Source organism: Camelus bactrianus, chromosome 2, assembly GCF_048773025.1.
Source record: "Camelus bactrianus isolate YW-2024 breed Bactrian camel chromosome 2, ASM4877302v1, whole genome shotgun sequence".
Taxonomy (NCBI): Eukaryota; Metazoa; Chordata; class Mammalia; order Artiodactyla; family Camelidae; genus Camelus; species Camelus bactrianus.
This window is the reverse complement of record NC_133540.1, coordinates 134547352-134573706: the sequence shown is the minus strand read 5'-3', so window position 1 is coordinate 134573706 and position 26355 is coordinate 134547352. Positions and strand designations below refer to the sequence as shown.

At 53.6% G+C, this 26355-nt stretch overlaps 1 protein-coding gene and 1 non-coding gene across 7 annotated transcripts in view; both read left to right on the top strand.

Annotated features, from left to right (window-relative positions):
* The first annotated feature begins 361 nt into the window (after nucleotides 1-361).
* The window catches only part of RGS12 (regulator of G protein signaling 12), a 113558-nt gene continuing 87564 nt past the window's right edge, over nucleotides 362-26355 (top strand). For 5 of the 6 annotated variants that reach the window (XM_074351425.1, XM_074351423.1, XM_074351413.1 and 2 more), the window contains exon 1: nucleotides 362-459. The gene's annotated coding sequence lies outside the window, so the exon portion shown is untranslated. Of the gene's footprint in view, nucleotides 460-24357; nucleotides 24525-26355 lie in introns of all 6 variants that reach the window. The other variant, XM_074351420.1, reaches the window with a different exon arrangement.
* On the top strand, nucleotides 24206-24312 carry LOC123618284 (U6 spliceosomal RNA). Its single transcript, XR_006726697.1, has one exon. It is a non-coding gene; the product is annotated as a U6 spliceosomal RNA (small nuclear RNA).

Sequence of the window (26355 nt, the reverse complement as noted above, 5' to 3'; positions counted from 1 at the left end):
CCACTGGACTCCCGGTCCTCGGAGGCTCCGCTCCATAGACCACGCACTCCGGCCCATCCTGAGAGCCGCCCAAGACCTCGGAGGCCACGACTCCGCCCCACCTCTCTCCTGAAAGTCCCACGGCCCGCCCTCCCAAGGGTTCCGCCTCTTTTTAGACCCCGCCCCCATAGGCTCTGCCCCTATCAGACCCCGCCCTCCAGAGAGGTACCGCCCCTTCCACGGTCCCGCCCCTCGTTGGCTCCGCCCCTCGTTGGCTCCGCCCCTCTCCGTCCCCGCCCTCCAGCCGGCCCTGCCCTGTCGGAGGCCCCACACTCGGCCACGCCCACTCAGTGGTACCGCCCAACAGACCCCGCCCCCAGGCCCCGCCCACACAGGCCCCGCCCCTCGGTCCCGGGCGACGGCGGCGGCGACCGTTGGGCGCGAGGGCGGAGCGGATCGCGGCCGGAGAGCGAGCGGCCGGTAGGTTGCGGGCCGGGCGCTGGCCGCCCCGCCTCCGCTTTCTTTCTTCTCTGGGCGCGCGCTCGCGCCCTCCGCGGCCCGCCCCGCCCAGCGGAGCGGAGGGCTGCTGGGGGCGGCCGGCCCCTCAGGGTCCGGCTTGTAGGGGCCGCGGGCCGCCGCGGCCCTCCTTTTGTTCCCGGGCCCGACTCCGGGCCCGGTGGTGGGGCCGCCGCCTTGGTCCTTGGCGGGACAGGAGGGCCCGGGGCCGGGCCGGGGTCGGGCGGTCGTCCGGGCCGAGAGCGCGGGCCTGCTGTGCCCACCGCGTTCGCTCGGACGTCGGCCGAGCCCGTGCGCCCCAAGGCCCGAGTCTGCACGGGCTCCCAGTTTCCTGTCCTTCCGACTGGGCGGCCGCATTGTTTGGCCAGAGGCCGTCTCCAGAGACCCCTACTCTGGAGATGAACTGCAGCAACGCCGGTGCAGTGCCCTGTCGGCTTCCCGTTCCAGGCTCTGTGCTGTGGCTCAGGGGTGCTTAAGTGAGACAGCGAGGCCCCAGAGTTGTGGGTGTAGACAGAGTGGTCCAGAATTGTGGGGTGTAGACGGAGTGGTCCCGAGTTGTTGGATGTAGACACAGTGGTCCAGGGTCGTGGGGTGTAGACAGAGTGGTCCCGAGTTGTTGGATGTAGACACAGTGGTCCAGGGTCGTGGGGTGTAGACAGAGTGGTCCCGAGTTGTTGGATGTAGACACAGTGGTCCAGGGTCGTGGGGTGTAGACAGAGTGGTCCCGAGTTGTTGGATGTAGACACAGTGGTCCAGGGTCGTGGGGTGTAGACAGAGTGGTCCAGTTGTTGGATGTAGAGACAGTGGTCCAGAGTTGTGGGGTATAGACTGTGGCCCAGAAAGGCCCTAGAGCTGTGGGGTGTAGACAGAGACCTTGGGCAGGCGAGCGCCCTCTCTGTGCCTGTTTCCCCACTGGTGGTCGGGTTTGTAAGGGGACCTGCCTGTGGGGCTGCTCAGGTTGTGAGTGGATATCTGTGGTCAGTGTCTGTTACTTTCGTGGTCACAGGTTCTGTGACGGGAAGGGTACTTGTAAGGCCGTGGGACCTGCAGGTGGGGACAGTGAGGCCTGCAGAGAAGGGGGCTCTTCCCTGGAGAGGAGGGTTAGAGGGCTCCCACCCTGGTCTGAGATAGGAGCCTAAACAAGCAGTGGGGAGAGGGTGATGAATAAGAGAGGATGTATTTCAAGTTTTACTTTAGAAATGTAATTGTCAATGTGGGGTTTCATAAAAATGCCTCCTTACCAGTGTCTTGGAGGCCTAGAGATTACAGGTACTAGGTGCCCGGCCTAGACCTGGGCCTCAGGGACACTCCTCAGGGGACAGCCCATCGCTGAGGCCAAGGAAGAGGGCTGAACGTGTGGAGCTGATCTGTGGGAGGGCATGGGGTGGCAGTGTCCCGGGAGATTCAAGAGGTCAGAGGGAGGCACTGAGTGGTCCTGTTGGGCCCAGGGTCAAGGACAGGCCTCCTTTCCTCTCTTTAGAAGGAAGGGGCCACTGGTTAGGCAGAGGAGCAGCTGCAGGGCTAGGAGGCCAGGACCAATGTGGTCCAGGCGGAGGAGATGGCGGTCCCAGCGGGACTGGCTGGGGCACAGGAGGTGTGGGAGGTGAGGGCGGTCAAGGCTGCCTGCCCGGAGTCAAAGGAGCAGTCCGGTGTCGCCTGCCGGCGCCTCCCACAGCAGAACCTCCCACCGCAGAGGTGATAGCACATTCACTTTCTGATTATATTGTCATTTGACATTTATCTTTGTCTGAAACGGGCCCAGTGAAATAGTCAGGGTGAAGGGAAAACCATTGTTAAGGCTTAACACATACTGCAGCAAGTACACAAAACCCAGAGAAGCCAGAGTGCTTTACATGTTCTTTGAATTTGGTGGAATTCCCATAAACATTTTACCTTCTTATTAGCCCTTGTTCGAGTTTCCTGTGGCCGCTGTAACAAATTACCACTAACTTGGTGGCTTAAACAACAGAAATGTATTCCCTCCCAGTTCTGGAGGCTGAAAGTACTTCCGGCTTTTGGAGGCCGTCCATCCTCAGTCCTTGGCCTGCGGCCCCGCATTGCGTTGCCCTGGCTTCCGTCCTTGTATCCTGTCCTCAAACCCACCTCTGCATCCCTCCGACTAGGGCACATGTGACCGCACGTGGGGTCCACCTGCCTAACCTCAGGATCCTTAGTGTAACCCACCTGCAAAGTCCCTGTTGCCTCTACGGTGACATTCACAATGCCAGGGCCTAGGCCCAGATGCCACTGGGGACCACCTTCCACCCACCACAGTGCCCAGACTTTCTGAGAGGACTGTGGTCCCTCCTGTTCTGTGCTGGGGAGCAGCCGTCTCTACCTTTCTCGAGGCTGGCTGGTCTGTCCAAGGGGCGGCTGCCACTCCAGTGTCCAGAAGGGCCACGTGTTTTTCCCTGCTGTGCCCCGGAGGAGAGGCTGCGGCTGTCCCGGGAGAGAACCTGAGGCTTTCCAGGGGCTCAAGTTGGGCAGATCACTCGTTTTCACTTCTTGTGGTGGTGGTCACCAGCTCCCTGGGCCATCTGATGAAAGCTGTAGTTAGTCCTCAGCAGTAGACTCGACCCACTCGCACAGACACTTTAACACAGACACTGGTTTCCCTGCGGTTTTCAGGGGCTTCACGATCCCTTCTGCTTTCTCCCTCTTTCCCCTCCGGCGGCCGAGCCGTCCTCAGCCTGGTGGTCGGAAATCCCGACGCGTGTCCTCCCTCGGCTTCCATTTTGCACCCACCACGCTGCCTGTGTATCTTTTGCTACATCTTATTTTCATCCCTTAGCAGAGGTCTTGGCCATCCTTCCAGGACACCAGAGGAAGAGCCAGACCTGCTGATTGAAGCCCCAGGCGGCAGGCATTGTCCTGTCCTGCTGGTCCCCATCTCCCAGAGGCAGGCATCCCAGGCACCCTGCTTTCTCCGGCATTTACTGCTGTTTAAGCTGCTGTTTTAAATCTGTGTGTTTGAATTCTCTCCGAGGTGCAGGGAGGCACTAGCTCCCCTCTCTGCTGCACCGCTGCCTCGTCTCCCTCCGCTTCCTGACTTAATCGCATCACCTTCTTTTGGTTAAACCAGAGTCCATTGTTGGCCTTTTTGTTACTGAACCACGTGGTACCCTGGAGCACAACTCCTTTCTCACCTAGCCCTGTCACTCCGGTGTCAAACTCCTTTCCTCGCCTCCAGCATACTTCCCGCCATACGTCTCCCGTGATGGCCCTTGTTGCCAGGAGACTTTGCTCCTAGCGTCCTGCTTCCTGCCCCAGTCCGTCTGGTCCCAGTGAGACCGGCGCACTTGCGCCCACGTGTCCTTGCGCCCTGGACCCTCTCCTCTCTGTGTGGGCTCACGCCTTATTTTGCTGAAGTGCACACTCGTAATAACTAAGAAACATTCAGTAAATCTTTCTTTTGCCCTTGATTTTGAAAATATCTTTATTTTACCCTTCAGTTAACTTTTAGTTTAGCTGGGTATAGAATTCTACTGAAAAGTATTTTCTCAGAATTTTGGAGATGTTGCTTCCTGGTATGTCGTTTCTGGCCCCGGGGGGACATTGGTGCCTCTGTGGTTCCAGGTGCCCATGTGATCTGGCCCTGGGGGCTCACGCGGCAATCTCCTGTGCCCCACATTCTGAACCATCAGTTGATGACGCGTGTTCCCATCCCTGTGCTGGGTGCCGTGGCCCCTTCAGCCTGAGACCTGACTTGTGTATTATTCTTAATTTTCTTTCTTTCAGTTTTCTGTCCTCTCTTTCTGGAACCCCTTTTATTTGGAGGTCGGAGCTCCTGGGCTGACCTCTGAGCCCGACCTTCTCCTCTTGTTGATCTTTGATGTTCACTCTGGTCTCAGGAGAGTGATTTGCATTGTCTTCTCACTAACTGTCCCTTCTGTTACTTGTTTCATTTCCATCATCCTTTTTATTTCTCAAGCGTTCTTTTTTATTTTAATTTTTCTTTCCTGTTTTTTTAAAAATAACATCTCATTCTTTATTTAGAGATGCAAGGTCTTATCTCTTAGAAGATAATAATTAAGGATATTTGAGTTTTTATTCTGTCTTGTCTTCCCTTTTTCCCTCTATTTTTTTGTAGACTCTGTGCTCCATGAGACCAAGGATTTTCTTCCTCAATATTATTTGTGGCCGAATTCAAACACCTAAAATTGTTCCTGGCATCCAGAAGGAACACTGTATATTGTTCAGATCTCCATTATTACTAATTTTTCGAGGTTAGGGATTCTGGTCATTCGAATGGTTGCTGAGAAAGATGTTAACGTCTCCAACACTGCCGGGATCGTTCATTTCTGCCTTCAGTCCTTTCAGGCTTTGCTTTACGCGTTTGCAGCCCTGGCACTGGGCTTGTGCATTCTTGGGATCGTTCGTCTTCGTGATGAGTGGACGGTTTGTCTCGAAGCCCCTGCAAGCTTCTCGTGTCTGCCGTTTGCTCTGTGCGTCCTTTTACTCTCAGCCTGTTTGTGTCTTACACTCAGAGTTAACATCTCATAAAGCCCATCCGATAGTTTCTACTTTTGAGTGTGTTTTGTTCACTTACATTTCTAGTGGTTACATTTTCCCCTAATTGAAGACTTCTATTAGTCAACAAATAAATAATAAACACCAACTTTTCCGAAGCAGCTTGGACGGGTTCAGCGTAACTAATATTTGGAACACTCGATACCAGTTTTTAAAGAGTGTTTATAATGATCGGCAAACGTTTGAAGAGCTAGAGTAAGCAGAAGAATAAGTGAACCCCACGTGCACACCACTCGCCTGGGACGACTGTCCACGCGCCCCCCCCCCCCCCCCCCCGCCTCCCGCGCCTGCCGTGGGCACTCCGCTCTCTCACATGAGTGCTCACAGGGCTGAGCTGGGCCTCCGGGTTGTGTCCTGCTTGTCCTGTTTTGTTGCTGTTGTTGCTGCTTTTCCTTTCCTGTCTTGTTTTGGGTTATTTGAATGTACGCGTGCATGTGTGTCCACACAAATGTGTGTACGTGTTTATGTTGATGTATGTGTGTAACAGAGGTGTGTGTATCCGTAATATACACACACACAAATAGTCTAGTATTCTACCTTAATTCCTCTTTTGGCTTTTTGGCTGTACTTCTTTGCATTCTTTTAGTAGTCTGAAATATGTATCTCAACTTATTGCAGTCTGTTCAGAGTGAATTTTATAACGCTTTGCATAAAATGTAAGAATTTTGTGATGGTAATAGAAGTTCCATTTTCCCCCTCTGGGAACTACTTGTTGTCATTCATATTGCATCTGCATATGCTATAAACCGTACACCATGCTGTTAGAATTTTTGCTTTAAAAATCCGTATGTATTTGAAATACACTAAGAGAAGGAAAATAATCTTTTGAATCACTCACTCGTGCGCTCGCTGGTCCTGCTGCGCGCCATTCCCTCCTGCAGATTGGAGTTTCCACCTGCACCACTTATCTTTAGCTTGAAGCGCGTCCTTTCGATTTCTTGCCTGTTAGTGACGAATTCTTCCAGTTTTCCTGTGTCTGAAATGTCTTTATTTCCCTTCAGTTTTGAAGGATCTTCTTGGCTGAGAAGTCCAGTTTCTCTGCCCCAGCCCTCCACCTGCTTCACTCCCTCTTCTGGCGCCATTGTGTGTGGTGAGGAGTCGGTCCCCACTGCCCCTGCCTTGTCCCCGTGAGTCCCGTGGTGGCTCCACACTTGGCTTTGCCTTTGACGTTCAGCACTTGGACTTTGATGTCCTTAGAAGGGCTTGCTCTGTATTTGTCCTGCTCAGGGTTTGCTGAGCATCTTGGATAAATAAGTTTCTAATTCTTCACCAAATTTAGGAAAAATTCGGCCATTGTTTATTCAAATATTTTTTTCTGCCCCGTTTGTTCTCTTCTCCTTTTGGTGCTACTCTTGCATTTGTGGCTGGTGTTTGCTATTGTCCCTCATTCAGGCCCTGTCCGAATTTAAAAATATTTTTGTGTCTTTTTTGTGTTGGATAATTTCTATTTATCTGCAAGTTAACTCACCCTTTTTTCCATCTCCAGTCTGCTATTTAGCCCATTTCATTGGGTTTTAAAATTTTAGTTACTATAGTTCTTATTTCTAGAATTTCCCCTTCTTGTTTATAGTTTCCATTTCTCTACTGGGATGTGCCATCTGCTTATTGTGATTGTATGTTCTGTTAAACCCTTAAACATTCTATGTCACCTGCTTTAAAGCTCCTGCCTGCTAACTTCAGCTCCCGTGTTATCTCGGGATCAGTTCCTACTAGCTTCTTTGTCTCTTGACCGTGGGTCACCTTTCTGTTTCTTTGACCCTCTGCTCATATTTGATTGTGTGCTGGACGTTGTGGGTGACCCATTGTAGGGCCTCTGAAGAGTGTTGAGTTTGTTCTGGGAGTTAATTTGTCTGGACTCAAACCGAACTCTCTGCTGTGACCTCTGCCTGGTGTGCTTGGTGTATGGCTGCCTCCTCTGCTCCTTGGAGTCTCCTTGTGCGTGGGTCATTCAGGGGCTGGTCGGGGGCCCAGGCAGAGTTTACGAACAGATTTGAGGGCTTCCTGTGTCCCCAGCCACCTCCTGCCTGAGATGTGGCGATGTCCCCCTCACTTTCCAGCCGCCTGCCATGCCCAGACTCCATTCTTTGACTTGAATCTGGGGGACTGCGGCTTTCCTCCTGGGCTCCAGACGTGTTCAAACACACATCTTACCCAGTGCAGCCTCTTCTTTTGGAGAATGACTCTCCTCCAGTTTCTGCCTGCTTTCATAGCTCTCCAGTACCTTCAGATAGTTGGTTTTTGTATTTCTGTGCCTGGCTAGGCCTTGACTCAGCAGCACAGGAGGATCCCCGAGGCGCCGCCCTCTGCTTGCGGCCCTGCCGGCAGTGGGCAGGCGTGGTCTCTGGGGTTTGCTTCTTTCTTATCTAGAGAATGGAGGAGCTGGGGAGTGAGCCACTCGAGCCTAAAGGAAAGCTTTTCCTTAGCAAATGCTGGATAGGATGGAGCCCTGGGCTGGATTTTCTAAGGTGCCTTTTCTTAGACGTGTACAGGAGTGTGGGGACCGAGGTGGCAGTGAAGGTGAGCATTCCTCACTGCCTCCCGCTGATGTGAGCCACCCGGGGATGAGGGTGGGTTGCGGTGCTGGCTGTTGCTGGTCTGCTCGGGGCAGGGGTCTGGCTGGGGGCTGCAGGGCACACGCACAGACCCCTAGATCCCATGCTCTCTGCCCACCCTGGTGTCTAGCTCGACCTCGGGCAGGCTGCTGTTCTGTGCCCGTTTATCTATAAAATGGGGTTAATAAAGAGCTGCTGTGAGGTTGAGCCAGGATAGGGTGTGTCAGGCGGTGGGGACTGCCTGGCACTAGGACCTCTCCATGCCGCGGCGTGGCTGCTGTGAGTGGGTGTGGGCCCGCTGGCACATCTGTGCCACGCCCCTACTGCGGGCCAGGCTGGGGCTCTGGCGCTCCTGGCTGCAGCCCCATAGAGCCTGGGACACATTACCTGGAGCACATGGGCAGAATCGGGTCCCCAGACCGCCCCTCCCACCAAAGCCCCCACCCCCGGATGCCTGGAGTCCAGCCCGGAGGGATGGGCAGCGGGGCCGCTGAGAAGGGCTCCCTGGGCCCACCTGGTGCAGTCTCCTGTGGCTCTTGTGACAAAGCACCACCAATGGGGTGGCTTAAATGGTAGGAGTTTATTCCCCCCATTCTGGAGACAGACATCTAGAGCAGCGTGTCCCAGGGCCAGGCTCACTCTGGAGGCTCCGGGGAGGGCCCTTCCCACCTCTTCCAGCTCGGGTGACTGCCTGTGGCTGCTTCGCTCTGGTCTCTCCCTCGGTCTTCACATGGCCGCCCCAGTGTCTGGGCTTCCGTCTGCGTCCCCCGTGGAAGGACCCCGTCTCCGCCCCCACCCCGACCCCCACCCTCCCACCGGCTGACCCAGTACCTTCGTCTCATCTTGGAAGCCTTAACTTAATCCATCTGCAAAGACCCTTTTTCCAAATAGGGTCACATTTCCAGGTTCTGGGGACTAGGACCTGATGTCTCTGGGGCCACCCTGCCTGGACCTGGAAGATGAGGAGCCATGTGGGGTCACGAGAGGGGCCTCCTCCAGCCGCCTGTCCTCCATTGCTCCCAGATGGTGTCTGCTCTGTCCTGTGTGCAGGTGGGGCTCGAAGCTCACCCTCACACTGTGCCTGCTGAGGCAGGTGCCCTGTCCCCCTGAGAGTGACTGAGAGACATGGAGAGCAGACGGAGTCCCGCCAGCCCCAGTGCAGAGACCGGAAGTGGGACAGTGCGGCAGGCTGCCTCTTTCCCCTGCATCCCGCAGAGGATGACTGGCCTTGCACGTGGGCGGGGAGGCCTGTGTGGGAGGCCTGGAACAAGACCCATTTGATGAGGAGGAAAATGGTTCTCAGTCTTTCCTGGGCATTTGGAGCCCAGTGGTGGCTTGGCGGGGCTGGAGTGAGACTGGGGGTCAGCCAGGCAGGTGGACAGAGGGCTTGACTGTGCCTCCTCCCGGGCCTGTGGGGAGGGGCGGGGACAGGGGACAGCCGGGCTCCAGCAGGGGAGACTTTGCAGTGTTTGGAACATAGTTATAATAAAAAATTATTCATCTTTTATGTGAAATTCAAATTTAACTGAGTGTCCTTTATTTTTATTTGCTAAATCCAGCAACTTTTTTTATAGTCCCACTTTGCCCAGGTGTGAAAACCACAAACAGAAATAAACATCAAGTGGAGATAAGAAGGGAAAGTCAGATAAGAACGGGGAGGGAAAGCTGAGGTGGCTCAGCCTTCCCATGGTTCAAGATAGTGAACTAGGATTTGTTTCTGGAACCAAAAATACCCTGAAACATTGCAGCTTCAGCGTGGCCTGTTTACTTGTCCCAAAACACAGTCATGGCCAGACTGGTGCCCAGAGTCAGCCAAGGGGTCTGCCCACCAGCTGCCAGGTAGATCGGCACCCGGTCTGGCCTCCCCACCACCCCAAGGCTCAGACCTGACTGCAGGGCCCGGGGGGAGCAAGGCGGGACTTCTGGCCCGTGTCTGAGTCTCTGGTCGATGTGGTACTTCTGCATGGTGAGGATTTCTGGAGCTCACGGCCTCCGGCTGTCCAGCCCTAGTGGCAGTTGACCCCGAGCTTTGATGTCCCTGCCGCTGCCGTGACTGCAGGGCTCCACTTCTCCCAACTCACCACTGCCCCTCCAGCCTGTGCCCCGCCCTGACCCCCATGTGCCCACGGCCCTGTGGGCACTGATGCCCGGGGTGTGCCTGCTGCACTGACTCGGAGGCGAGGGGCTGATAAGCGCCCAGCAGACGCTCCCGACTGTGGGGTCCATGGGGCTGCTGGGTAGCTGGTGGGTTGGTGGCGGTCGGGGGAGTTAGTTGGGGTCTCAGGGAGGAGGTGGGGACCAGCTGAGCCAAGGAGTGGCAGAGGGAGGGGGAGTGGGTATGTTCAGGGAAGGGCAGTTTTTTAAGTGAAGTCAGGACTACGGGTGCACCCCAGTGTGCCCCCCATCCCGGTGTGTACCCCTGACCTCCATGTGTGGTGGTGGCAGCCCGTTGATCTGCTTTGTCCCCCGGGGAGGCTGGCCCTTGGAGGGCAGGGCCATCACTGGTCACCTGTTTGTAGTATGACGCTGCCGTAGAGGCCACTGGGCAGCTGCTGAATGAATGAGTGAGTGAGTGAGTGAGTGAGTGAGTGGAAAGGTCACGAGGCAGTGAGATGGACCTGCTTAAGGTGGGGATTGAGGTTTGGTCTGGAACTCCGGCAGAGGTCTGAGAGGGTAGGCTGGATCCTGCGTCCTGGGTTTGAGCAGGGTCGTGTGCGTGTGCGTGTGTGTGCGTGCGTGCGTGTGCGCACATGTGCACACTTCGGGGTAGGGTGCAGCCAGCAGGTGGAGCAGAAGGAGCGGTGCCCCCCAGCTCCACCCCTAGTCTCCCACCCCCTATCTTTGCTGGGATCACCACCACCGTCTCCCACCTGGATGTCTGGCTGCCTTCCGAGCTGCTTCTTTCCTTAACTGAGACCTTTCTTAAGTTCCTTCTTGTGTACAAAGTGACCTTATTGTGATGTGAATAAAAGCAGTTACTTCAAAATGCACCTAGCCAAGAACCTGTGTCCCGCCCGGCGCGCTGCAGGGTGGCGCGGTGTGGCAGAGAGGGTCCCTGGCTCAGCCAGTGGCCGGCCCCATGTGCGCTTCGTGGACGGCTTTTGTGGGCAGGGATGCCTGGGGACCACACAGGTGTCTCGTGTGCCTCCTGCGCCCCTGCGTGCCTGTGGGAACCGAACCCGCGCGGTGGTGCTGGCTTCGCTTGCCCAGGGCCCCGCGCGCGCTCCCGCACCTTTGCTTCCCTTCGCGGGCTGTCACGCCGCTTCCTTGTGGCGTGAACTTCACAGCGCGGAGGACTGGAACCACTCAGGAAGGTGCAATACGCGAATGTTCTTGAACCAGTAAAATGGACTTTTGTAATTTAAAAGAGTATCTTTTCTGCAAAACCTAGACTACGTTTACCCTGTGAAAAAAGGACCGTGCTGGCTGAGAGCTGGCGCGGGCGGGGCCGCAGGGCGGCGATGCAATATTCACGCAGCGGGTGTCCTGTTCCCACGGCCTCCGGTTCCGAGCACCTGGGCGCTCGCGGGGCCCGGGCTCTCCCTTCCTCGGGGACAGCCCTGTCCCTCCGCTGCACTTGTCCTCGTCGGGCCTGGCCTCTGCCCGTCCCAGAGAGAGCTCAGTGCTGTGCAGAACGCCCGAGGCGGGCCCTCATACAGGAAGCCGGAGCTGGCGGAGTCTAAAGCTAGTGTTTAACCTCTCTTTATGTGGTAAGTGTGACATTAGCAGAGCTGTATTTCTTCAACTTTATATTATTTTCGGAATTCGATCTCTTTTTAACATTATTAGACTGTGAATAATAATTGTGTGTACCTTTTCCTGATGGGTTTAAGCATTTTTAACACTGCCAGTCTTTCCTTTCTTCTCTCTTTCTTACTTTTTTCTCCGTTTTCCTCGTTATTCATAGCTGCTGTCTTTCCCAAGTCCAGGGCTGCCTTACTGCTCAGTGAATTCTTGTCTCCGCCCCTGCTGCTGGTGGCTGCTTGGCAGTGACCTGACTCTTCCTGAGGCCGACTTGGGAGCAGAAAGGGACGCACCCCTCGAGACCAGGACCGAGGCACCTGATGCGTGTCCCTGCAGCCTGGCCCTTTGGTTTCGTTGGGCTTAAAGTGTTCAAACCTTAAAAATTGACACTTAAAAAAAACCCATGTAAAAAACTGCATAATAACAAAATGCTGAACTGGAACATTTTACATGCTGTATTCTTCTGTTTGGCCTGTTATAAATGATTCATGGATACTAATGTGCACATGAATACTGATGTGTGCTAGTGTATACATCACCATGTATACTAAGAATTTAGTGGCTGCTTCCTAAACTTAGATGAATGTTCAAATTTGGGAGGTGAAGCCACTGAGGAATTGAGACAGACTCTTTGAGAACCAGGTAGATAATTTTTGCTAGCCCAAATACTTCCAGGGAGCTCGGTTTCTATTCAGGCATTTGCTCACATGCTAATAGTAAAAAGAGAGGCAGCCGAGGGTGTGGGTGAGCGCCCAAACTGAAACTAGTCAGCCTTGGGCTTGAAGCCTAAATCTGTCTTCAGTCATGATTGTAGGCAAGATGTCTGAGCCTCGGTTTCCTCATTTGTAAAATGGGGTTATTATATTTAGCTTGGAGATCTTGACTGACCAGGGAGTCACCCAGTGGTCCTCTGTCCCTGTAAACACGTGGCACCACCAGGCATTGTCAGGGGTCATCACTTTTATCAGCTGGTTTTTCCCTTTCCTGGTCAGTTTACTTCTGGCTTATGCAGCGTGGTTTCCTTAGTCACTTCACCCCAGATTAGCTTTGAGGGAAGACTTTCAAAAATACTTAATCATGCATTGCTTCTTAGAAATCAGTATGTGACTGTTCTGTGTGTATTTCTAGCAGGAGTGGTAGCAAACCAAAGATAACATTCATATTTTGCATCATATGGTGCCTTAGTTATTGCTGCCGTGTAACAGAACACCTCTGCAGACAACAGGTGTTTTCTGTCTCGTAGTTCCTGTGGTCAGGAGTGTGGGTGTGGCTTAGCTGGGTTCTCTGTTCCCAGTCTCACACAGGGTTGTGATCAAGGAGTTGGCCTGGCTACAGTGGGTGAGGATCCACTCCCAAGCTCCCTCGGGGTAGCTGGTGGCCTCAGAAGACTTACTTCCAAGGTCAGTAATGTGACTGTTGGCAGGCCGCACAGCCTAGCTGGCCGGTCGGCCTACAGCATTGTTCTTTGTCACGTGGGTGGCTTCTCTGGGCAGTTCACAGCCTGGCTGCTGGCTTCCCTGAGAACGAGTGAGGGAGATGGTGAGCAGGACCAGCCCGCTGTCTTTGGGAAGCCTGTCTTGGGAGTGACACTGCGTCACTTTTGCCATATTCTGTTTGAAGTGAGGCACTAGGTCCAGCCTGTGTGCAAGGAGGGCGCTGCCGAGGCTGGGGTGGCTAGGAGGTGGGATCGTTGGGTTCATCTCAGAGGCTGCTTGTCACTGTCCAGCCCCCGGCCCCAGTGATCCATGTCCCTCCCTGATACAAACACACTCCCCAGCAAGAGCCTTCCAGGACGGCATCAGCTCAGAGTCCAGAACTCCACCATCTGAATCAGCTCCTGGTGCGGATGAGAGTCCCCGGTTGTGGCTCCTCGAGTACAGCTCCAGGAGTGCGCTTCCTCTCCGTCTGCGGACCTGAGCTGGAGACCAGCCTCTCCACCCACAACAAAAGTTCAGTGTTGGGACAGACACAGGATGACCACGGTAGACACTCCTCAAAACGAGGGAAGATAGGAGGCCTCAGGAGGCACAGATGCATAGCAGCCCTTTGATCCAGCCTGGCAAGTGTCGGGAATTCCTTGACTGGGTCTGGAGATTTGGGCTAGTGGCTCTCACTCTGCCTTCTGTACTGATCCCTCTCTCCTTTCACTTTCCATGAAGATGGCACATGTTTGCAGCTGAATCGTTTTCTCAGCCTGCTTCCTGCCAGAGAATTTTGGGGATCCAGTGCCCAATTTTCATTTTGTATTGCCTTTGACCCTTTCAAGTTCAAGCTGGCAGTGTTTCCACTGATACAGTTTTCTTGAAAACTTTGTGGGTTTCCTGTGAATCTCGTTGGTCTTCACCCCATCAGACAAGAGCCATCCCTCAAATTGCTTTGAGATAAGCCTTTCTCTACCCTGGGCTCCTGAAGGGTGAGGGACAGCACCTGTGAATGCCCCACAGGTCCAGTCATTCAATAAGGTTTGTGAGGCCCCTTAGTCTCTTTTAGGGGCTCTGTCCATCCCTTATACCATCACTCATCCGTAGCGCCTTCCACTGGCATCACGTGCCCTAGGACTTTGCCCTGCACAGAAGTGGACGGTAAGGTGAGGAGTTGGCTTTGGGAACATTAGGGTCCATGTGGGTGGTCAGTTGCTCAGGGGAGTCAGGTGGCAGGAGGTGAGACAAGGAAGACAAGGTCAGGGGAGGTGTGGAGGTGTGCAGAGGAGATGGATGCTGGCGAGCTGCCTCGGGGGAGCAGCTCAGCCACGGGAGGAATGCGCGAGGGGTGGAGAGAGGGTCACCGGGAGGTCAGACTCACGGCACATCAGGGTCTCCCCTCGGCTCTGCCATCCAGATCCAGTTAGTGTGACTGGATTTTAGTTTCGGGGCTCTCTGTACTGCATTGTTTGTAAACACATGATGCCACACACTCAACAACTTCCTGGCCTTGCGGTCTAAAGACTCCTGGTGCTCGTTTCCTTCCTTGAACAGAAATGTGTCCATCCGCTCTGGCATTTGAACCTCAAGACCAGTCCTCAGGGTACATGTCACACACTTGGGACAGGCAGGTGACCTGAGCGGGGTGCGGCGCGTGGTTCTGGCCGCCTGACTCTGGCCACCATGGCGCCCTGCTTCCCTGCGGGCTGGGATGTTTGCAGGGACTTTGGTGGGCGGGAACGCTGCATGTCGTACCTGGTTATCCGGGCGGTTGGGCTGACAGCTGTCCTTGGAGGAGTTGGGCTGGGTTAGGGAGTGATGGGCTGATGGAGTTTGGGGCTAGGGAAGGAGGGTGGGGTTCTGGCTTCACTTTAGGGACCTCAGAAACGTGCCAAAGTGGATTTTCACCAATTTTCTAATGTTTGGTTCCTTTCGCTCCTGCCCTGTCCTTTCTGAGCTGGTGCTGCTCCAGATGGTTGATGTTGGATGTGGGGGTGGGGTGGGCACCAGTACCTGTGATGGTGGCCATGCACCACCAGGTGCCCCCCTGCCACCGTGGCCCTGCTTTTGGACCTGCTTTCCTGCCACCAGGGCAGGGAGTCTTGCTCAGGCTTCACACCCTTGTCCACCCCCATTCCAGCTCGACAGGGTCTCCTGAGACCCCAGAACAGAACAGACAGACACCACAGGGCGCCGGTCTCCGCCTACTTGTCCCCTTTGAGCCGGCAATGGGGCAGGATTGATGTGGGTCTAGGGAGAGAAGGCCGCCTTCAGTTTTGCACAACTAGGAATTAGGTGTTTGTGAAAGTGAGGGCCTCTGGACAAAACTCCGCGCCCTCTTCAGTTCACTTTTTTTTTGTTGCTGTTGTTACAAAAATTCCTATCTGTTCTTCTTAGAAAATTTAGGTACTGCGGACTAACGTAGTTAAATCTAACATGAGGAGACAGCGGAGACCACGTCCGGGACGTGTGTTGGCCCTGCAGGGGCCTGCGGAACACGTCCTCCCGCTGCACCTGCCCGCCGCCTGCCCTCTGCACCGGTGATGGGCCCGGCGGAGAGCGGGTGGTCCCCACGGGATGTTCCAAAGCAGAGGGTGTGGACGAGGGGGGTGTAGGGCCCAGGTGTCCAACCCAGCACGTTCCTGCTCTCTGGGAACCACGTGGGGCTTCTGTGGTCCACCAGGCCCTGTGGCTTCTCAGATGACAGAAGAGGTGGGCAAGCCTGGCCGCTGTCTGCCTCCAGGAAAGGGGTTCTGGGGTCTCTGTTGTACAGGGATAAGGTTGTCACCTGGCCAAGGTCACATGAGTGGCAGGGCTGGGCCGCTCTGGAAGGCCCCGCCTGGTATTTTCTGCTGTGCCGTGTCTCAGCTGTTGTGTGCAACCAGGAGGTGGGCTTCCCCAGGACAGGCCCCCCCCCCCGGGAGGTGGGCTCTCCCCGGACAGGCCCCCCAGGACGGGTCCCCCAGGACAGGCTGCGTTGTCTCTTCCTGGAACAGCTCCTGCCCAGAGAGGCCCTGCTAGGTGTTTGTGGGGTGGACGTGGACAGACCGCAGCTCGCTCCCTTGTGCCGGCGGAGCCTCTGGGGCTTGGGGGAGCGTGTGCAATTCTGCACGCGGAAGGCGCCGTCTGACAGCAGTCCTTTGAGAAGGGGGCCGGGCCCAGCCGCCCGAGGCAGCCCCGCGCTGCACAGGAGGCCGCCTCGTGGGTGCGAAAGGGCACCACGCTGGAGGAGGCCGCCCAGCGGGGCCGGCTGAGGGGCCCCCGGTTCATCCTGGCGGGCAGCGCAGGGGCAGGGCAGACACAGGCCGGCCCGGCGCCCCCGCGCCGTGTGGTTGGCGGTCACGCTGAAGCGGCAGGCTGCCCTGCTGCTTGTCCTGCCGCCCGCACCCGTAGAGCTCCGCGGGTCTGGGGGTGCAGGGCGGCTCCCGCGCGCGGGCGCCCGGGCCGCCGGCTGCACGCGGAGATCCCGGCCGGGTCCCCGCCGCCCGCTGCCTGCTGCAGCGGGCCTGCCCTCTGAAAGTGGGGTGGGCCTTTATCACTTACCCTGCTTAGGTCTTGGTGGGCCCTTTGAGTTGAAAGGTTTTTGTCTTTCTAGAGCTCTGGGAATTTGTCCCTAAATTTTTGGACCAAGTAGGCAACCAGGTGTTATTGAGCAAACATTGGCCACCACTAATGAATTCAGTCAATCCATCCACCCACCTGCCCCTATCCCAACTCCTCCATCCCCCCATTGATCCCCCATCCTTCCATCCATCCCTCCCTCTGTCCATTTATTCATCCACCCCCCATCCTATACCCACCTGCCCACCCATCCATCCATCCATCCTTTCACGTTCCTTCCAACCATCCATCTCCTATCCATCCTTCCCTTCTTCCCCCATCCCTCCATCCCCATCCCTCTACCCCCCACCCCCACCCCATTCCCCACCCCATCCCTCCATCCCCCATCCATCTCTCCCCCATCCATCCATCTCTCCCTCCCCGATCTCCCATCCCTCCACCCATCCACCCATTGCTGGAACTGTGTCCCCTGGCACTGTGGTAACCAGTGGCTCCCACAGAAGTAGCCTTGTTGCAAACCATTCCCTGAGATTTGTCATAGCTGGTGGCTTGGGACTTGTGATGAAACCTCTGTGCTTTTCTCTGTGGGGCCTGAGCGCAGTGGCCCCTGCTCCCTGGGTTGTGGGGGTGGGGCCGGGGAGTCTCCCCTTTGTTTTAGCTGCTGCAGGATCCCTCTGCTCCTTCTTCCAGTTTCTTTCTCTCCTTTCCCAGATTTTTTTTTTTGACGTCAAGTGAGGCCAAATATCCCTTCAAATGCTAAAATCTGGCTTCAATTTCAACCACCTCCAAGGTTCTCCAAAGAGAATTTTGTTTTACACATAATCTATAATTTAAGTCATCCAACCCCAAATACATCCTCCACATCTGGGGAAACCCTTCCCTGCTGCCCTTTGCCGTGACTGATGAACAGAGAGACTTTTCACTGAACTTATCCATGTGCTTTCCTCGCCTCCATAGCCCCTGGGCCCATCCTCTAGGTCTTTCAGCTTTTCTGTGGTACTGCATCTCCTGGTCCTTCTGCTCTGCCATGAAAGCTGCCCTGGACTGTCCTCCAGCCTGGGTTGCTTGTGGGGTTTTGCAGGCTCTGTTTGCATGATTATTCCTTGTTTGTGATAACCTTTTCTGAGGCTGCAGCTTCTTGTTTTGTTTTGTTTTTCAGGGCAAATGTTTCTTTTATTTATTTATTTATTTAATTGACGTATAGTTGATGTAGAATATTATATGTTACAGGTGTATAATAGAGTGATTTACAGTTTTTAAAAGTTACACTCCATTTACAGCTATAAAATATTGACTGTATTCCTAGTGTTGTACAATATATTCTTGTAGCATATTTTGTACATAACAGTTTATACCTCAATCTGCTCCCCCTACATTGCCCCTCCCCCTCCCCTCTCCCCACTGGGAACCACTAGTTTGTTTTCTGTATCAGTGAGTCTGCTTCTTTTTTGTTATATTCACTAGGTTGTTGTATTTTTTAGATTCCACATATAAGTGATAACATACAGAATTTGTCTTTCTCTGACTTGTTTCACTTAGCATAATACCCTCCAAGTTCATCCATGTTGTTGCAAATGGCAAAATTTTATTCTTTTTTTTATGGCTGAGTAGTATTCCATTGTATGTCTGGACCACATCTTCTTTATCCGTTCATCTGTTGATGGACACTTAGATTGCTTCCACATCCTGGCAACTGTAAATAGTGCTGCTGTGAACATTTGGGTACATGCATCTTTTTGAATTAGTGTTTTTGTCTTCTTCAGATGTATAGCCAGGAGTGGAATTGCTGGGTCATTTGGTAGTTTTACTTTCAGTTTTTGGAGAAACCTCCATACCATTTTCCACAGTGGCTGTGTTAATTTACCTTCCCACCAGCAGTGCCAGGAGTGTATGAGGCTTCCCTTTTCTCCACATCCTTGCCAACATTTGTTATTTGTGTTCTTTTTGATGATGGCCATTCTGACAGGTGTGAGGTGATACCTAGTTGTGGTTTTGATTTGCATTTCCCTGATGATTAGTGATGTTGAGCATCTTTTCATGTGGCTGTTGGCATCTGTATGTCTTCTCTGGGAAAATGTCTGTTTATGTCTTCCACCCAGTTTTTAATCTGGTTGTTTATTTTTTTGATGTTGAGTTGTATGAGCTGTTTATATATTTTGGGTATTAACCCCTTATCAGTCATATCATTTGCAAATACTTTCTTTCATTCAGTAGGTTACCTTTTCATTTTGTCAGTGTGTTCCTTTGCTGTGCAAAAGCTTTTAAGTTTTCTTAGGTCCTATGTGTTTATTTTTGCTTTTATTTCCTTTGTGTCAGGAGACAGATCCAAAAAGATATTGCTTCAATTTATGTCCGAGTGTTCTGCCTATATTTTCCTCTAGGAGTTTTATGGTTTCCTGTCTTACATTTAGGTTTTTAATCCACTTTGAATTTACTTTTGTATATGGTGTTAGAGAATGTTCTAATTTCATTCTTTCACAGGTAGCTGTCCAGTTTTCACAGCACCACTTAGTGAAGAGACTGTCTTTTCTCCATTGTGTGTTCTTGCCTCCTTTGTCATAGATTAATTGACCATAAATAGCTGGGTTTATCTCTGAGCTCTCTATTCTGTTCCACTGACCTCTGTGTCTGCTTTGTGTCGTACCACACTGTTTTGATTACTGTAGCTTTGTTGTATAGTCTGAGGTCAGGGAGTGTGACTTTTGTGGCTCTATTCTTCTTTCTCAAGACTGTTGTAACTATTTGTCTTTTGTGTTTCATACAAATTTTAAACTTACTTGTTTTAGTTCTGTGACAAATGCCATTGATATTTTAATAGGGATGCATCAAATCTGTCCCTTGTATTGGGTAGTATGGTCATTTTAATGGTATTAATTCTTTCAGTCCAGGAACATGGTACATCTTTCCGTCTGTGTCACCTGCAATTTCTTTCATCAGTGTCTTAAAGTTTTCTGAGGACAGGTCTTTTACTTCCTTAGGTAGGTGTATTCTGAGGTATTTTATTCTTTTTGATGTGATGGTAAATGGGATTGTTTCCTTAATTTCTCTTTCTGATAGTTTGTTGTTAGTGTATAGAAATGCAGCGGATTCCTGTGTATTAATTTTGTATCCTGCAACTCTATTGAATTCATTGATGAGCTCCAGTAGTTTTCTGGTGGCATCTTTTGGATGTTCTATGTATAGTATCATGTCATCCACAAGCAGTGACAGTTTACTTCTTCCAGTTTGGATTGCTTCAACCTCTTTTTCTTGTCTGATGGCTGTGGCTAGGACTTCCAATACTATGATGAGTAAAACTCCTGAGAGTGGACGTCCTGGTCTTATTCCTGATCTTAGAGGCAACGCTTTCAGCATTTCACTGTTGAGTATGATGTTAGCTGTGGGTTTGTCATATATTGCTTTTATTATGTTGAGGAATTTCCCTCTATTATAAATGGATGTTGAATTTTGTCAAAAGCTTTTTCTGCATCTGTTGAGATGATCATATGATTTTTATTCTTCAGTTTGTTAATGTGCTGTATCACATTAATTGATTTGTGGATACTGAAAAATCCTTGTGTACCTGGGATAAATCCCTCTTGACCATGGTGTATGATCCTTTTAATGTAGTGTTGGATTTGGTTTGCGCATATTTTGTTGAGGATTTTTGCATCTATGTTAATCAGTGATATTGGCCACAATTTCTTTTTTTGTGGTGTCGTCTGGTTTTGGTACCAGGGTGATGCTGGCCTCATAGAATGAGTTTGGAAGTGTTCCTTCCTCTGCAGTTTTTTTGGAATAGTTTCAAGGTGCAACTGAGGCTGCACCGTTTTGAATCTCTGCATGTCCTGATCGGGCTTTGCGGTTCTCTCTAGGAAGCCCTCACCTGTGTTGGCCCTACCCGTGCAGGTGGGGAGGCGGTGGGCCGGTCGCCGAGGGAGGGTGGCTTTGGGGAGGAGGTTTTGTTTTGACTGTTGGTCAAAGCGTGTCAGAGTTTGAGGCACCCCCCCACCCTGAGCTTGCAGGAGAGGTGACCCCGCCTGGGGGTGGGTTTGATTTCGGGAGGGGGAGGGGAGAGAGCTTGGGGACCCCATGCTGAGGGGCCAGTGGAGGAGGCTGGTGGGGGAGTCGTGCGCGCTGAGTCTGCTGGGCAGTGGGGGTGAGGACTGAGGCCCAGCTTATGAGGTCCTTGGCGGCTGGTGTGAGGAGTGCTTGGAGGCCAGTTTGGGGAGGGAGGGTGAGACTCCCGTGTGAATAAGCCATTAAGAAGCTGCTGGGGGAGAAGTAGCTCCGGGTGACAGGAGTCAAGGGAGGGCGGGAGCCTTACTCCTTTCAGACTTAGGCCTGGGTGTGTCTGGATCTGGGCGGGCGGTGTCAGCTCCCCGAGGTGGTGGGGATGGATGGCGTGGGGGGGCCCAGGCAGAGAAGCTGGCCTGCTGGAGGACGAGGATGTCCTGGACGTCAGGGAGGCCAGGGAGGGCCTGCGGGGTGTGACTGTCTTCTCTGTAAAGGAAGGCTGGGAGGGGAGATGGGAGGGGAGACAGGACAGGGTTTGGAAGGCTGGGGGGGTTTGTGTGGTGTGACTTTGGAGAGGGCCCTGTCGCATGTCCTGTGGAGAAACCCGTGTCAGTTCCTGTAGGGGCTGTCCCTCCCGAGAGGGTGTGGAGCACGTGGGCTGGTGCCCAGGGGATTGGAGGCCGCACGGGGGTCGGGGGTCGGGGGTCGGGGGTCAGGGTGGAGGGAGTGGCTGGGTGAGGGAGGAACAGAATGACTGATGGGGCAGGCCCGAGGGTGGGCCCCAGGGAGCAGGGACGGTGGCTGGCGAGGAGCAGGCTGGACACGCGTGACCACAATATGGGCTGCTGAAGTGAGGACGATAAGGCCTTTGGGGTGGGGGGCGGAGGGATGGAGAGGGCTGGGGAGGGGATGGCCAGGTGGATGGAGGGTGTCCAGGGACAGAAGGACGGTAAGGTGAGTGGGGGGTATGGCCTGGGAGGGGAAGCAGAGCCATGGGTGATGGCGGCGGGGTCGGGGGTGAGCGAGGTGCTGCCTGGCACCTGGAAGGATGGGTGGGCTTAGGTGGACATCGGGGCCTGGGAAGAGGAGGAGGGGTGCTTCTCGCAAAGGTATGTTTGGCTGTTGACGTGCAGTGAGGTAACGGGTGGCCGAGAGCGTGGGAAATGGGTTCAGCCCATGGTCAGGCCACGGGGTCACCCACATTGGGTGTTGAATTCAGAGAGGAAATGGTCCTGGGGGGAAAGGACAGGCACAGAGAGCTGACAGAACTAACCTGTGAGTGCAGCGGGTGGGCCGCCACCCTGGAGGGTCCCTGCTGGGTGTGCTGTGCCCAGGGGTGGGGGGGGGGTCCCTTGGGAGCTGCTCCAGGCCATGTGGCCTGAGTGGCTGCAGGTGTGTGGACCCTCTAAGGAAGCTGCTGCCATTGGTAGCCCCTGGTCCTTGTCACCTGCAGAGAGGTCTTCGCAGGAAGGGATGGTTCGTTCATGAGGTCACCCATGCCCGGCCCGGTCCCACACACAGTTGGTGCCTGGTGACACCAATGAACAACTGAAGGGTCTCCCTGACATCAGTGGGTGGTGGGTCAGGGGGCAGGCAGTGGAAAGGGGGCCCTCTCAGGATGAAAGTGTGGCGAAGGCGTTGGTGGCATTGTATGGCCCGGAAGTGGCCTTGAGAGCGGAGTCTGCCGGTGCATCCTCCTTGGCGGCTGGGGCCGCTGCTGTGCTGGGGAGGACAGGCCCTGGGTCGGTAGAGGTTGGGGCAGGGCAGGGAGGGTGGCCATTGACCTGGAGAGCTCCTTGGGGGGCGGGAGGGGGCTGCTGGAAGAGGCCGGAGGGGCGGGGCGGCTGGGACTCGGGGACAGCCAGCGTGCCGCCCCGGGCGTCGGGTGGGGGCCCTGCGGGCATTCCGGGTGCGCTCCCAGGCGGTGTCAGGAGGAGGGCAGCCTGGCGGCGGGCGGAGTGGCTGCAGGGATGTGGCGGCTTTGGGGCTGGGTCTGCGGAGCAGGAGGCTGCGGGCGGGCGGCTCCCGCCGCCGCGCGGCCTCCTCTCAGAGGCGCTCCGGGCGGGGCAGAGGAAGCCCGGGGCGGCCGGGGCCGGGGCCGGGGCCGCCTCCGACGCGGGTTCGCTGTAGCCGTGCAGCTGCGGGCCGGTCCCTTAACGTCTGTGCCTCCACTTGCTCCTCTGCAAAGCGGGCATAGTCATCGTGCCTGCCTCGTAGTGACGCTTCCGTGGACACACTAGTGAATGTGCGTGGAGTCGCGGGGACAGCCGCGGCCCGCGCCGGGGACCCCGCAGCGCCCCCGGCGGCTGCCCCGTCGCTGCCTCGCCCTGCGCCCGAGCTCCCGCTTCTCCTCCGCGCGCCGGGGTGCTGCCCCTCGCCGCCCCCGGCGTCTCCTCCCTGCGCGTTCCCGCGCGCCGTCGTGGCTGTGCTTTGCCGCTCTGGTCCCTGGCTCAGCTCGGGGCCTGTGGCACCATGAACATCTGTAGCCTTTGTGGCACAGTCACGGGGACCCCGATGCCATCCTCACAAAATGCTGGGCGGCAGGGACTGAGGTGCGGGCCGAGACCCTCGCTCTTGCCCTCTTCGGAATGGCTTTCTTGGCTCGTCTGCCGGCAGGGCCCCGGGCCCCCGCTGGGCTGGTGCTCGTCTGCTCTGGAGTGATGGCTGTTGGCTCTTCTTGCGTCTCCCCATCTGGGGACCACGGGCTGCTCGGGGCTGGGACCCCATTAGCTTCCATGTCTGCAGGCTGCCCGGCCCGGGGTGGGCACTCAGTAAGTGGGAATGGGCAGAGAAACTCATCGGAACGAGACTCATTTCATACCAGACTTGAGCCTCAGGAAGGAGGAGGCGCCTGACGTTTGTCTCTAGATCCCGTTGGTTGGAAGGACGAGTGGCCGCGGTAGTGGCGGGTGGGCGGGCTGGCGAGGGGAGGCCCTGTGCCCTGACTGACTGCGCCAGCAGGGCGCTGCCTCTTGGATGAAGCACTTCTTTCCCACCTGGCTGCCTCTTCGGCAGAACCAGGAGGCTGGCTAATTAGATGATGTCTTCGTCCACTCTGGCTGCCGTGACAGAACACCGCAGACAGACGGGGGGGGGGGGGGGCTTAAATGACAGACGTGTATTTCTCAGGGTTCTGAGGCTGGAAGTCCGAAATTGAGGTGCTGGCAGACTAGTGTCTGGTGAAGACCCACTTCACATGGCGGACGGCGGACAGCGGACAGCAGGGGGCCTGTCTCTTCTCCTGTTTCTCCTGTTTCACAAGAGCACCAGTCCTTTGTGAGGGCTCCACCCTCATGACCTCACCAAACTTAATCTCTCCCGAAGGCCCCACTTCCAAATGCGTCACATTGGGCCAGCATTTCAGCATGAATTTGGGGACACACAGACTAAGCCTGGAGCAGGTGATCTCAAGTCTGGGTGTGCCAGATGCTGTCGCCCACGCCATGTCAGCATCACATGGACGGTGTTGGGTGAGGTGGGGCTTGGTCCAAGCAGGCAGCTCCGTGGCCTCTGTCCAGAACTTCTGAGCCGGGGTCTCTGTGTGCAGGGGTGGGACCAGGGGCTGGTGTTTTCGCAGCCCAGGTGGCCAAAGCGCTGGTTGAGTTTGGAAACTAGGGCCCATGGTTTCTTCTGAATTTCACTATCTGTTCCACCAGCTTTACTATGAATCAGTTCAGTTTAAGGAAAAGTTAATCTGTAGGCTGAATTTACAAAATGTGGTTATAGGTATTAAGATATCACTGATAAGAATTAGAACCTATTTTCAGTCATTAGAAGAACACGACAATGAGAGCCTACTAGGAATATCTGGGTAAACTACATACAAGACTGTCGTGAACAGCATGTCCCACAGTGTTGTGACTCCATGGTGGTCGGATGGATTACAAAATAATTCTGCATACAGTAGTGCTCGCTTCAACAGCACATATACTAAAATTGGAACGGTACAGAGAAGATAAGCATAGCCCCTGCTCAAAGATGACATGCAAATTCTTGAAGCGTTCCATATTTAAAAAAAAAATTCTGCATATAAAACTGGGAAATCATTTCTTTTGTAGAGGCAGCGTCTAGTACTGTTTGGAAGAGAAAGCCAGGGGGTGCTGTTCCTGGGGGTACCAGCAGGGCCTCGCCAACCCATCCTGAGAGAGTCGACGGTGACAACTGATACTTACAGTGATGTCAGGAGCAGCAGCAGCTTTGATGCGCCGTGTCTGCCGGGAGCCAGGTAGTGCCGTGAGCATTTTTCAGGGGTTATTTTGTGCTTTCACGGCATTCCCCTCTCCCCACTGGGATGACGATTCCCCTTGTGAGAGTTTGCAGTGGTCGCTGAAACAATTACCACAAACTCAGCGACTCAACTCAAGTGTATGCCCTCACAGTCTGGGGCCAGAGCCCACACTCAGTCTTGCTGGCAGATGTCCAGCTCAGGGCAAGGCTGGTCCCTCCTGGCGCCCCCGGGAGAACACGTTTCCTCCACCTTCCAGGCCCCTTGCTCTGATCTCTGCTTCTGTCTTCGCGTCCTCTCTCTGCCTCCCGCCCTCCTGCCTCCCTCTGGCGAGGGCCCGGTGGTCACGTGGGGCCTGCCTGGAAAACCTGGGATGCCCTCCCACCTCAGGACCCGCACTCCATCACATCTGCAGTCCCCTTGGCCCGTGAGGTGACAGCGCAGGTTCCGGGGATTAGGACGTGGTGTCTTTGGGGCCATTGTTCAGCTCGTGCTCCTTGAGAAGATTCCGTGAGAAGACCTGAGACACAGTTCATGGCGACTTTAACATACTCACTTTTTTTTTTTTTAACATTTTTGTTATTGATTTGTAATAATTTTACAATGTTGTGTCAAATTCCAGTGTAGAGCACAATTTCTCAATTATACATGAATATATATATATTCCTTGTCCCATTTTTTTTCTCTGTGAACTACGATAATTAACATACTTACTTTTAATGGTGAACATCAAGTAGTTAAACTCCAGTCACAGTACTCAAATATGAAGTAATGTGGTAGTTTAGGTATTGTTCTTTTTTTCACTTTGATGTATCATAAAGTAACTTTACTTAAACATGCATCCCATGTGATAGCGTCTCCATCATCCTTGAAGCTGCCCCTGGCGTCATCTAATGATATACTTTCCATTTTCTTTAGTTCTTTCACTTTTTTGGTGCATTTATGTAAATTACTTTGAATTATGCTTCTGTTACTGGAAACTTTATTCCAAGACATGAGAATGTATCCTGAGAACTTTGAAACAGTTATTTTAAAAACATACACTGGAAATCAACTACAGAGAAACAAAGGAGATAAAAAGGAAAGCATGGAGATTAAACAACATGCTATTAAAAAACCAGTGGGTCGATGATGAAATCAAAGTTGAAACTAAAAAACACCTTGAGACAAATGGAAATGAAAACACAACCACGCAGAATTTATGGGACACAACAAAGGCAGTGCTAAGAGGGAAGTTTACAGCGATACAGGCCTTCCTCAAAAAATAAGAACAATCTCAAATAAACAATTTAACCCACCAGCCAAAAGAATTAGAAAAAGAAGGGAAAAAAACCCAAAAAGGCAGCAGAAAGAAGGAAATAATAAAGATCAGGGAGGAAATAAATAAAATAGAGATTAAAAAACAATAAAAAAATCAATCAAACCAAAAGCTGGTTTTTTGAAAAATAAAATCGACAAACCTCTGGCCAAACCCACAAAGAAGAAAAAAGAGAGAGCACAAATAAGAAAAATAAGAAAGGAAAATGGAGAAATTACAACAAATAACATAGAAATACAGAATATCATAAGAGAATATTATGAAAAACTATATGGAACCAAACTGGATAACCTAGAGGAGATGGACAAGTTTCTGGAAACATACAGTCCACCAGGACTGAACCAAGAAGAAACTGACCACTTGAACAAGCTGATCACTGGAAATGAAATCGAATTAGCAATAAAAAACCTCCCTACAAATTAAAGTCCAGGGCCGGACGGCTTCACCGGGGAATTCTACCAAACATACAAAGAAGAACTCATACCAGTCCTTCTCAAACTCTTCCAGAAGATT